We start from the raw sequence: 12,184 nt of genomic DNA on the forward strand, positions 1-12,184 counted from the left end.
ACCCCAAGCTCACTCATTCAATTAACTCCCTACCTCTTCCTTACTCAATATTCAATTAACATTGAATCACTTTAAGTCTTGCTATTTTAAAACCCACTCTGGCTAATCTGTTTTTTTAAACAGCCAGCTCTTCTTTTTACTTCTGAGCTTTCGAACATCTGAAGACAAGACGGTGTTTGTAAACAAGGCCCTCCACTTTCTATACAATGATCATGTACCCTGCAGTGTATATTCTCTAGAGTTCCATGTAAAGCAACATGAGAGGCTCCCAACCTATAGTACGTGGCATGCCAATAATTGCAGAGCATGGCCTGGTATGACATGTAAATACCTGATGCGGGTCAAGGCAAAAATCTTTTTAAAACTGCATCACTCCACACAGTTGTGTAGGAAGCACACTGCACCCAGGTTGTGCTGTATGGGGCTCTGGCTCCTGTCTGCAGTGACTTTGGACAAGTAATTTAATTGCTCTGAGCATTACTTATGTCATTTCTAAACCTATGGCATCATTTCTAAGATGACCTCTAAACTGATGGAAATTCAGGTCCTTTTCAACCTAAATTGTGTTACTCTAACATGTCCTTCAACTCTATGTAACCAGTCAATCCCCCTTAAAGTAGCTCATAGCACAGTATCACTACAAATACATTTCTTTTCATTACTGTGTGAGCTGAAGATATTTAGCCTAACTCACAAACTGTTTCAACATTCTTTCTATCTTATGATAATATATTCTTTTGGTCATTTTCCTCTGGCTTCTTCATCCTTCATTTTCTCCTCTATTCCATCCATCTTCCCACATTGATTCAGGCTCCATGTGAGTCACTTATTTATCTCTGCAGACTGGGGATAAGCCCTTTATTTCTTTAACATGAGGCAAGTTAGTAATTTGAAATGCTTTGATTTATTACAACTATTACATATGTTGTTATTTCAAGGCAAAAAGAAAGGCAGTCAGAAAACAGAAGAGCAAGAATGATGAGATATCACCTAGGTGACCCACAAATGGGACTACCTTCCTGTAAAATTTGCAAGTTGAAGCAAAGACAATCTCCCTGATCCCATGATCAAGACAAAAGAGAGCAACACTAACTCTGAATGCTGGTAAGGGTGTGGATCTCTCTATCTATCTCTTTATATATCTCTATATATCTCGTATACTACCGGTGGGGATGTACAAGGGCACAGCCACTCTGGAAAATAAAACTCAACTTGCACTTACCGTAAGGCCCACCAATTCCATTCTTGGGCACTTATGCCAGAGAAATGGAAACGCATATTCACACAGAAACCTGTATACAGATGTTCATAGCAGCTTTGCCCTCAATGTCCCGAAACAGGCACCAACTGAAATATCCTTCACTGGGTGAATAGTTAAAGAAACTGTGATACATCCAAACTATGAAATACTATTCTACAATAAAAAGGAACTAACTATTGATACACACAACTTGGGTGGATCTGAAGGAAGATACACTTAATAAAAATAAATAATCTCAAAAGGTTACACCTCTATGATTCCATTTACACAACATTCTTGAAATGACAAAATTACAGAGATGGAAAACAGATGAATGCTTTCCAGGGTTGGTGGGGCTGGGGGAGAAGGAAGTGGCGGTGGCTATAAAGGGTAACACAAGGGAACCTTGCAAAGGAGCTGTCTTATATCTTCAAAGTGGTAGTGGCCACACAAATCTATGCAGGTGATGAAAAATTACATTGAACTAAATATACACAAGTGAATGCATGTGAAACTAGTGAAATCCAGATAAGATCACTGGATTGTGTCAAGATCATAAACATCAATTTCCTGGTTGTGATACTGCACTATAATTATGCAAGATGTTGAGAGGAGAGAGAGATGAATGCTAACAGCACATATATGGACAATAAAGAGCTAGAATCAACTTCTCATATTGAATACTTCCTGTAAAGCTTTCTTATCAAATGGAAATGCAAATCTCTCCTAGAGTCCACATTCCCCGAAATTTTAAATTATTTCTAACTTTAGGTGTTCTATTTTGCGGTGGTTGTCATGGTGATGTTTAAAGAAAAGAACTGTAAAGTGCTATACAAAGATCCTGTTTTCTCAAGTAGCTAGAATAGTATTCCCTTAGTGTAGCATATGCCATTGGCACCCCAGCTACATGGCTTGGCCTATCTCAGAGGTCACCTACCTCAGAAATGCTAGGGAATTGACACTTCATGAGTAACCCTCAAATGATAAAGGACAAGAGTTAGTGCCTAATGCCCCATCTTCTTCTTCAGCAGTGGGATGAACCCGAGGTATAATCTACACCATCCCTCAAAGGATCCCCAACAGGATTGAACCTCAGTTGCCCACAGCTGTAATATGCTCATGATCACAACTTTTATTGGCTCCTCCTTCTTTCCTGCCTCCCTCTTCCTCTCCCTCCCAAATAAACCACTTGGACACAACTCCTTGTCTCAGGATCTGCTTTTGGAAGGACCCAAATTCAGATGCTCACACTAAGACTGCAGGTTCCAGGGTCTGTTCTCAAACAACTGGATTTTACTTTGCCTTATCAACACCAGACTCAAAAAGAGACTGCTACAAACGCCATAAAGATGTAACAACATACCATTTGTTTATTTGAGACTGATGACAATGCCCTCAGGTAAAGACAGTCTTGGACATTTCTGAATCATCTCTCCTATTTGCCTGGTAACAAATATGGACACTGGCCATTAGGTTGTTCATTTAACAATTAGCTATAAAGCCTTTTTCATACAGGGTACATTTGCTGAAACAAACCTGCTTTCAGGGCACACGTCTTTAGAATCTGCAATGCTTGTGTTCTAGGTTCTAGAAGAAGAATATCCTGGACCCACAAACCCTGCAGTCCCATCAAAAGAGCTGAGGTGTTGACCAGTTTCTAAGAACTCACTTAAGTGACAAGAAAGTCAACTTACAGCAAACTCTGGTGTGAAAAATGAAGAAAGTGAAAGGTTGCTTTGAAATCCTGAAAATCATGCTAAATATAACTCACCTAAACTAATAACCAGCTATAGTCCTGTTAATTAATGTCTTGACTTAGTCTTGTCTGAATCTTGGCTGGTATCAAGGCTACCTTCCACTCATACCATTTTCAATGGTTCTTCTCCTACAAATATGTTTATGTCTCTGTGTCTAATTAAATAGGCAAATATCTTAAATATATTTATCAAGACTTGGAGATAGAATAGCTGAAAGGAAAATGGACTGGGAGTCTGCGTATTTAGAACCCAGCTCTGCCTGTACCTGGAAAGTATAATGTCCTTAGTAATCAAAGATATTGAAAATATAGATATACATAATTTTTCTAAAAAATAATGGAATTCATTTTTGAAAGGACATGGGGAACCCTATAAACTTAGGTGGGAATGACAATTTTTTTCCAGGTTGATAATTTGTCAATAGGAATCAAAAGTCTTAAAATCTACATTTCATTTGACATTGGAATTCTGAATGTAACCTAAGAAATAATTGTAGATAAGCACAAAAATAAAGTTACAACATCCATCACAGGGTTCTTCATAAAAGGGAAATAATATTGGGTAAATCAATTAAAGAACATCTGTATAATAGAATACCAGGCAATGATTTAAAATCACCTTGGAAAGGTGTTCGTGAACTATTAAATTTTAAAGTAAGTTACTACATAATATGATCTTCTATTTATACACATTAAATATATTATGTATATATAAATGATACTTACTCATAGAAAAAGCCTAAGAGGATATAAACTAAAATGTCAGTGGTATCTACAATGAGATCATGGATAATATTTATTTCGTTCTTTTTCCTTTTCTATAGTTTCTAAATTTTCTTCAGATAACATGTAACTTTTTATAACAATGAAAATGTTTTAAAATGGAATTTTACAAGCATAAAGGAAAAGTCAACAGTGCAACAAGCTTATGTTTCTCCCACCAAACTAAATGGCTTTCATTTACTGCTTCCAAAGATCAGGCTGCCTCTCTCTCCCTGATCTGTGTCTAACTCTGTGATAATTTCCTTCACATCATGAAAAAATTATCCGAAACCCCAAGCTCACTCATTCAATTAACTCCCTACCTCTTCCTTACTCAATATTCAATTAACATTGAATCACTTTAAGTCTTGCTATTTTAAAACCCACTCTGGCTAATCTGTTTTTTTAAACAGCCAGCTCTTCTTTTTACTTCTGAGCTTTCGAACATCTGAAGACAAGACGGTGTTTGTAAACAAGGCCCTCCACTTTCTATACAATGATCATGTACCCTGCAGTGTATATTCTCTAGAGTTCCATGTAAAGCAACATGAGAGGCTCCCAACCTATAGTACGTGGCATGCCAATAATTGCAGAGCATGGCCTGGTATGACATGTAAATACCTGATGCGGGTCAAGGCAAAAATCTTTTTAAAACTGCATCACTCCACACAGTTGTGTAGGAAGCACACTGCACCCAGGTTGTGCTGTATGGGGCTCTGGCTCCTGTCTGCAGTGACTTTGGACAAGTAATTTAATTGCTCTGAGCATTACTTATGTCATTTCTAAACCTATGGCATCATTTCTAAGATGACCTCTAAACTGATGGAAATTCAGGTCCTTTTCAACCTAAATTGTGTTACTCTAACATGTCCTTCAACTCTATGTAACCAGTCAATCCCCCTTAAAGTAGCTCATAGCACAGTATCACTACAAATACATTTCTTTTCATTACTGTGTGAGCTGAAGATATTTAGCCTAACTCACAAACTGTTTCAACATTCTTTCTATCTTATGATAATATATTCTTTTGGTCATTTTCCTCTGGCTTCTTCATCCTTCATTTTCTCCTCTATTCCATCCATCTTCCCACATTGATTCAGGCTCCATGTGAGTCACTTATTTATCTCTGCAGACTGGGGATAAGCCCTTTATTTCTTTAACATGAGGCAAGTTAGTAATTTGAAATGCTTTGATTTATTACAACTATTACATATGTTGTTATTTCAAGGCAAAAAGAAAGGCAGTCAGAAAACAGAAGAGCAAGAATGATGAGATATCACCTAGGTGACCCACAAATGGGACTACCTTCCTGTAAAATTTGCAAGTTGAAGCAAAGACAATCTCCCTGATCCCATGATCAAGACAAAAGAGAGCAACACTAACTCTGAATGCTGGTAAGGGTGTGGATCTCTCTATCTATCTCTTTATATANAAAGTATAATGTCCTTAGTAATCAAAGATATTGAAAATATAGATATACATAATTTTTCTAAAAAATAATGGAATTCATTTTTGAAAGGACATGGGGAACCCTATAAACTTAGGTGGGAATGACAATTTTTTTCCAGGTTGATAATTTGTCAATAGGAATCAAAAGTCTTAAAATCTACATTTCATTTGACATTGGAATTCTGAATGTAACCTAAGAAATAATTGTAGATAAGCACAAAAATAAAGTTACAACATCCATCACAGGGTTCTTCATAAAAGGGAAATAATATTGGGTAAATCAATTAAAGAACATCTGTATAATAGAATACCAGGCAATGATTTAAAATCACCTTGGAAAGGTGTTCGTGAACTATTAAATTTTAAAGTAAGTTACTACATAATATGATCTTCTATTTATACACATTAAATATATTATGTATATATAAATGATACTTACTCATAGAAAAAGCCTAAGAGGATATAAACTAAAATGTCAGTGGTATCTACAATGAGATCATGGATAATATTTATTTCGTTCTTTTTCCTTTTCTATAGTTTCTAAATTTTCTTCAGATAACATGTAACTTTTTATAACAATGAAAATGTTTTAAAATGGAATTTTACAAGCATAAAGGAAAAGTCAACAGTGCAACAAGCTTATGTTTCTCCCACCAAACTAAATGGCTTTCATTTACTGCTTCCAAAGATCAGGCTGCCTCTCTCTCCCTGATCTGTGTCTAACTCTGTGATAATTTCCTTCACATCATGAAAAAATTATCCGAAACCCCAAGCTCACTCATTCAATTAACTCCCTACCTCTTCCTTACTCAATATTCAATTAACATTGAATCACTTTAAGTCTTGCTATTTTAAAACCCACTCTGGCTAATCTGTTTTTTTAAACAGCCAGCTCTTCTTTTTACTTCTGAGCTTTCGAACATCTGAAGACAAGACGGTGTTTGTAAACAAGGCCCTCCACTTTCTATACAATGATCATGTACCCTGCAGTGTATATTCTCTAGAGTTCCATGTAAAGCAACATGAGAGGCTCCCAACCTATAGTACGTGGCATGCCAATAATTGCAGAGCATGGCCTGGTATGACATGTAAATACCTGATGCGGGTCAAGGCAAAAATCTTTTTAAAACTGCATCACTCCACACAGTTGTGTAGGAAGCACACTGCACCCAGGTTGTGCTGTATGGGGCTCTGGCTCCTGTCTGCAGTGACTTTGGACAAGTAATTTAATTGCTCTGAGCATTACTTATGTCATTTCTAAACCTATGGCATCATTTCTAAGATGACCTCTAAACTGATGGAAATTCAGGTCCTTTTCAACCTAAATTGTGTTACTCTAACATGTCCTTCAACTCTATGTAACCAGTCAATCCCCCTTAAAGTAGCTCATAGCACAGTATCACTACAAATACATTTCTTTTCATTACTGTGTGAGCTGAAGATATTTAGCCTAACTCACAAACTGTTTCAACATTCTTTCTATCTTATGATAATATATTCTTTTGGTCATTTTCCTCTGGCTTCTTCATCCTTCATTTTCTCCTCTATTCCATCCATCTTCCCACATTGATTCAGGCTCCATGTGAGTCACTTATTTATCTCTGCAGACTGGGGATAAGCCCTTTATTTCTTTAACATGAGGCAAGTTAGTAATTTGAAATGCTTTGATTTATTACAACTATTACATATGTTGTTATTTCAAGGCAAAAAGAAAGGCAGTCAGAAAACAGAAGAGCAAGAATGATGAGATATCACCTAGGTGACCCACAAATGGGACTACCTTCCTGTAAAATTTGCAAGTTGAAGCAAAGACAATCTCCCTGATCCCATGATCAAGACAAAAGAGAGCAACACTAACTCTGAATGCTGGTAAGGGTGTGGATCTCTCTATCTATCTCTTTATATACCTCTATATATCTCGTATACTACCGGTGGGGATGTACAAGGGCACAGCCACTCTGGAAAATAAAACTCAACTTGCACTTACCGTAAGGCCCACCAATTCCATTCTTGGGCACTTATGCCAGAGAAATGGAAACGCATATTCACACAGAAACCTGTATACAGATGTTCATAGCAGCTTTGCCCTCAATGTCCCGAAACAGGCACCAACTGAAATATCCTTCACTGGGTGAATAGTTAAAGAAACTGTGATACATCCAAACTATGAAATACTATTCTACAATAAAAAGGAACTAACTATTGATACACACAACTTGGGTGGATCTGAAGGAAGATACACTTAATAAAAATAAATAATCTCAAAAGGTTACACCTCTATGATTCCATTTACACAACATTCTTGAAATGACAAAATTACAGAGATGGAAAACAGATGAATGCTTTCCAGGGTTGGTGGGGCTGGGGGAGAAGGAAGTGGCGGTGGCTATAAAGGGTAACACAAGGGAACCTTGCAAAGGAGCTGTCTTATATCTTCAAAGTGGTAGTGGCCACACAAATCTATGCAGGTGATGAAAAATTACATTGAACTAAATATACACAAGTGAATGCATGTGAAACTAGTGAAATCCAGATAAGATCACTGGATTGTGTCAAGATCATAAACATCAATTTCCTGGTTGTGATACTGCACTATAATTATGCAAGATGTTGAGAGGAGAGAGAGATGAATGCTAACAGCACATATATGGACAATAAAGAGCTAGAATCAACTTCTCATATTGAATACTTCCTGTAAAGCTTTCTTATCAAATGGAAATGCAAATCTCTCCTAGAGTCCACATTCCCCGAAATTTTAAATTATTTCTAACTTTAGGTGTTCTATTTTGCGGTGGTTGTCATGGTGATGTTTAAAGAAAAGAACTGTAAAGTGCTATACAAAGATCCTGTTTTCTCAAGTAGCTAGAATAGTATTCCCTTAGTGTAGCATATGCCATTGGCACCCCAGCTACATGGCTTGGCCTATCTCAGAGGTCACCTACCTCAGAAATGCTAGGGAATTGACACTTCATGAGTAACCCTCAAATGATAAAGGACAAGAGTTAGTGCCTAATGCCCCATCTTCTTCTTCAGCAGTGGGATGAACCCGAGGTATAATCTACACCATCCCTCAAAGGATCCCCAACAGGATTGAACCTCAGTTGCCCACAGCTGTAATATGCTCATGATCACAACTTTTATTGGCTCCTCCTTCTTTCCTGCCTCCCTCTTCCTCTCCCTCCCAAATAAACCACTTGGACACAACTCCTTGTCTCAGGATCTGCTTTTGGAAGGACCCAAATTCAGATGCTCACACTAAGACTGCAGGTTCCAGGGTCTGTTCTCAAACAACTGGATTTTACTTTGCCTTATCAACACCAGACTCAAAAAGAGACTGCTACAAACGCCATAAAGATGTAACAACATACCATTTGTTTATTTGAGACTGATGACAATGCCCTCAGGTAAAGACAGTCTTGGACATTTCTGAATCATCTCTCCTATTTGCCTGGTAACAAATATGGACACTGGCCATTAGGTTGTTCATTTAACAATTAGCTATAAAGCCTTTTTCATACAGGGTACATTTGCTGAAACAAACCTGCTTTCAGGGCACACGTCTTTAGAATCTGCAATGCTTGTGTTCTAGGTTCTAGAAGAAGAATATCCTGGACCCACAAACCCTGCAGTCCCATCAAAAGAGCTGAGGTGTTGACCAGTTTCTAAGAACTCACTTAAGTGACAAGAAAGTCAACTTACAGCAAACTCTGGTGTGAAAAATGAAGAAAGTGAAAGGTTGCTTTGAAATCCTGAAAATCATGCTAAATATAACTCATCTAAACTAATAACCAGCTATAGTCCTGTTAATTAATGTCTTGACTTAGTCTTGTCTGAATCTTGGCTGGTATCAAGGCTACCTTCCACTCATACCATTTTCAATGGTTCTTCTCCTACAAATATGTTTATGTCTCTGTGTCTAATTAAATAGGCAAATATCTTAAATATATTTATCAAGACTTGGAGATAGAATAGCTGAAAGGAAAATGGACTGGGAGTCTGCGTATTTAGAACCCAGCTCTGCCTGTACCTGGGGAGTAGGGGAGGGGATCTTTTGGCCACATCCCTTGGACTTCCTGGGTCTCGGTTTACTTATCAGGAAAATGAAGAGTTTGAGTGAAATGAGAAAGAAGTACCAAGCTCTGTTCCAGCTTGACAATTCTGTGATTCTAGGCAGTATTCTTGTTTAGCAGAAATGGGATCAAGAGATGTGCACTGATTTGTTTAACAATTACCGAGCATCCTCTATGTAGCAAGCAATGTGTAAGGGACACCAAAATGTCAATATGCATGAACAGATAGGCCTGCCCTAGACCCTGACACAGCTCAAATTCTCACTTCTATATCCCCTCCATGTTGGCTTCACTTGTTCCAGATTCAATGTCCCAGGAGCCAGTGTCCACTAGGCTAAGCTTAGGTCATGTGCTTGTCCCCAAGCTCTCCAACAAGACAGAGAAAGCCTCTGTCAACATCCATGGTGGCAGGCAACAGAGAATGGCAGTCGCCAGGAGTTGCCCATTTACCAAGAGGACACACAGTAGCAAATTGCCCCAACATGAGACCAGAGCACACAAAGGAAAGAGGGATTTGGATTCTAGATAACACATGTCTGCCACAGCTGCCTCCCTGAGCTGTCTGACACACAATGCAAATGTGCGAATGCGTATGTCCCTTTGGGGCGTAAAGGGGAACCATAGTTTTCATCCGGTTCTCTAATGATCTGCCTTATGCAGAATGAAATTGAGTCTAAGGGGCTCTCACATTAGCAGACAGATCGCTTTCCACTTCATTTCTCATCATGTTCTCACGTGAGACACAGCTATGAAGAAGCTACTCAAGAATCTGGAAGTATAGATTGAGATCACCTTTCTGGCTCTAACTGTCAGTATATTGTCACCACCATGTCCTCAAAGTGGCCAGCAGAGAAAATGTCTAGGATGATATTCAGGATAAGGGTGCCATTCGGTGCCGAGGTCATGGGATGCATGGGGAACCGCCCCAGTGTTTTGTGGCTGAACACCACTGGCTGTGCTGGCCCAAGTCGGCCATGGATTTGGCCTCCTCTGATTTAATAGCGTCAAGCTACCACAGGTCCTTACACTTAGCATGAGAAGTCCTCTGTTTCCACCGCTGCTTTATGCTCCATCTACTCTCTCACTACCTAAATAATCAGCGTAATTGGGAAGCCACTATAAAAGAACCTTTGACATTTGTTCAACCCTCAAGCAATTAAACCTAAAATTGGTACAGAAATGCAAAGGACTTAGAATAGCCATAACAATTTGAAAAATGTGCCAAAAATGATCAAATTGTACTTTTTAACTATGTGTAGTTTATTTTATTTCAATTATACCTCTATAGAATTTTGGTTTTTAATGAGAGAAAACCCCATCTGAGTATCATGAACATCCCAAACATAGGCCTGTGCAAACACTTGGCCATGATATCAGCTATGACTATGTCCTTCCCCAACCCCACCCATCCCCAGAGGTAAGACTATCCTGTGTTTTTTGTGGTTTTTTGTTTGTTTTTTAGATTTTTTTTATTGGGGTATTGGGGGGAAGGGAACAGTGCTGGGGAATTGGGGGAAGAGAAACAGACAAGTTTCTGTCGTTTTGTTCTTCAGTCTAGTTGTGGAGGACGTTGCTTCACTGGCCCAAGTTGGCACCATCATTGCGCTCTTCCCGGGCGAGGCAGATCAGTCGCTGGCTTCTCCACGGTCACTCACTGCGGCTACTGGCCGCTCACGCTGGCTGCTGGCTACACACGGTAGCCCATGGCAACCCACTGCAGTAGGGGCTGCAGCTTACGCAGTCGCTGGCGACTCCCAGCAGCCCAGCTCCAGGATGAGCTGTTGTTCAGCATCTTAGCTGTGGAGGGCAGTGTCACTGGCCCCCATATGTGGGATCTGAACCGGGCCCTCTGGCGTTGCAAGCCAGTTCTTAACCATCACGACACCCGGCGGGCCCTATCCTGTGTTTTATGGTTATCATTCCTTTGCTGTTTTTAAAAAAACAGAATTCCCTTGCTGTTTACTATTTATGTAGCTTAATTCTGTCAGTTTTTGACCTTTATAGAAAGAAAGTCATGTTCAACATATTTTTCTGTGACTTGCTTTTCTTGTTTTACAGTTTGTTGGTAATAGTCATGCATGCAGGTGTGTGTAGTAGTAGTAGTAGTACATTCATTTTCACTGCTGTATAGTATTCCAAAAGGTTTTTATTCACTGTACTCTTAATGGATAGTTGTATTGTTTTACTGTTCAAATGTCACTGTTGTAGATGCATGCACAAGAATGTCTCTGGGTATATCACAGACTTCCAATCATAGCATATGTGCATCTTCCTCTTCACTAATATGTAATTACTTCCCAAGTATTTGTATTAATTGACCCTTTCACCAGGAGTGTATCAGTGACCTGGTTGCTTTACATCCTCAGTAAAACTTAACATGTCCAGGCTTTCTAAATGTTACCAATCTGACCATCACAAGCTGGTCTTTAACTCGCATTTCCAAAAATTATCTCTTTGTAGATTAGGCCTCCCTACCAGACGTTCCAATCCTGAAACGCAAGAAGCATGTCTAACTGAGCTTGGCAGCTCCAGCATGTAACACAGTGGTCAGCACACCGGGCCAATTAATGTTGGTGGAATGGATAAATGATGCTAGTTCACAGGCTCCCTGATCCCCAAGGCTCCAAAGTCACAGTGTGGAAGACGGAAGGGCAGTAGAGGGTTGGTTGAGCCCATCACTGGTCACATTAGATCTCACAGACCATGGTGGGGAGAGGCTACAGGGGAAGAGAAGCTCAGAGCTGGGGGGAAGGAATCCTGCCTTGTTTTGTATGTCTTGTCATTAAGTCCTCTGTCGCATACATTGGGACCTCATGTTAGAACAAGTGGGGTTGAGAGCAGAGAGAGAAATGATACTACCTCTGCTCCACAGAGTGATTTGCACCCAGGACCAAGAATAGGGACTGC

This window comes from Hipposideros armiger, unplaced genomic scaffold, assembly GCF_001890085.2.
Source record: "Hipposideros armiger isolate ML-2016 unplaced genomic scaffold, ASM189008v1 scaffold_632, whole genome shotgun sequence".
Taxonomy (NCBI): domain Eukaryota; kingdom Metazoa; phylum Chordata; class Mammalia; order Chiroptera; family Hipposideridae; genus Hipposideros; species Hipposideros armiger.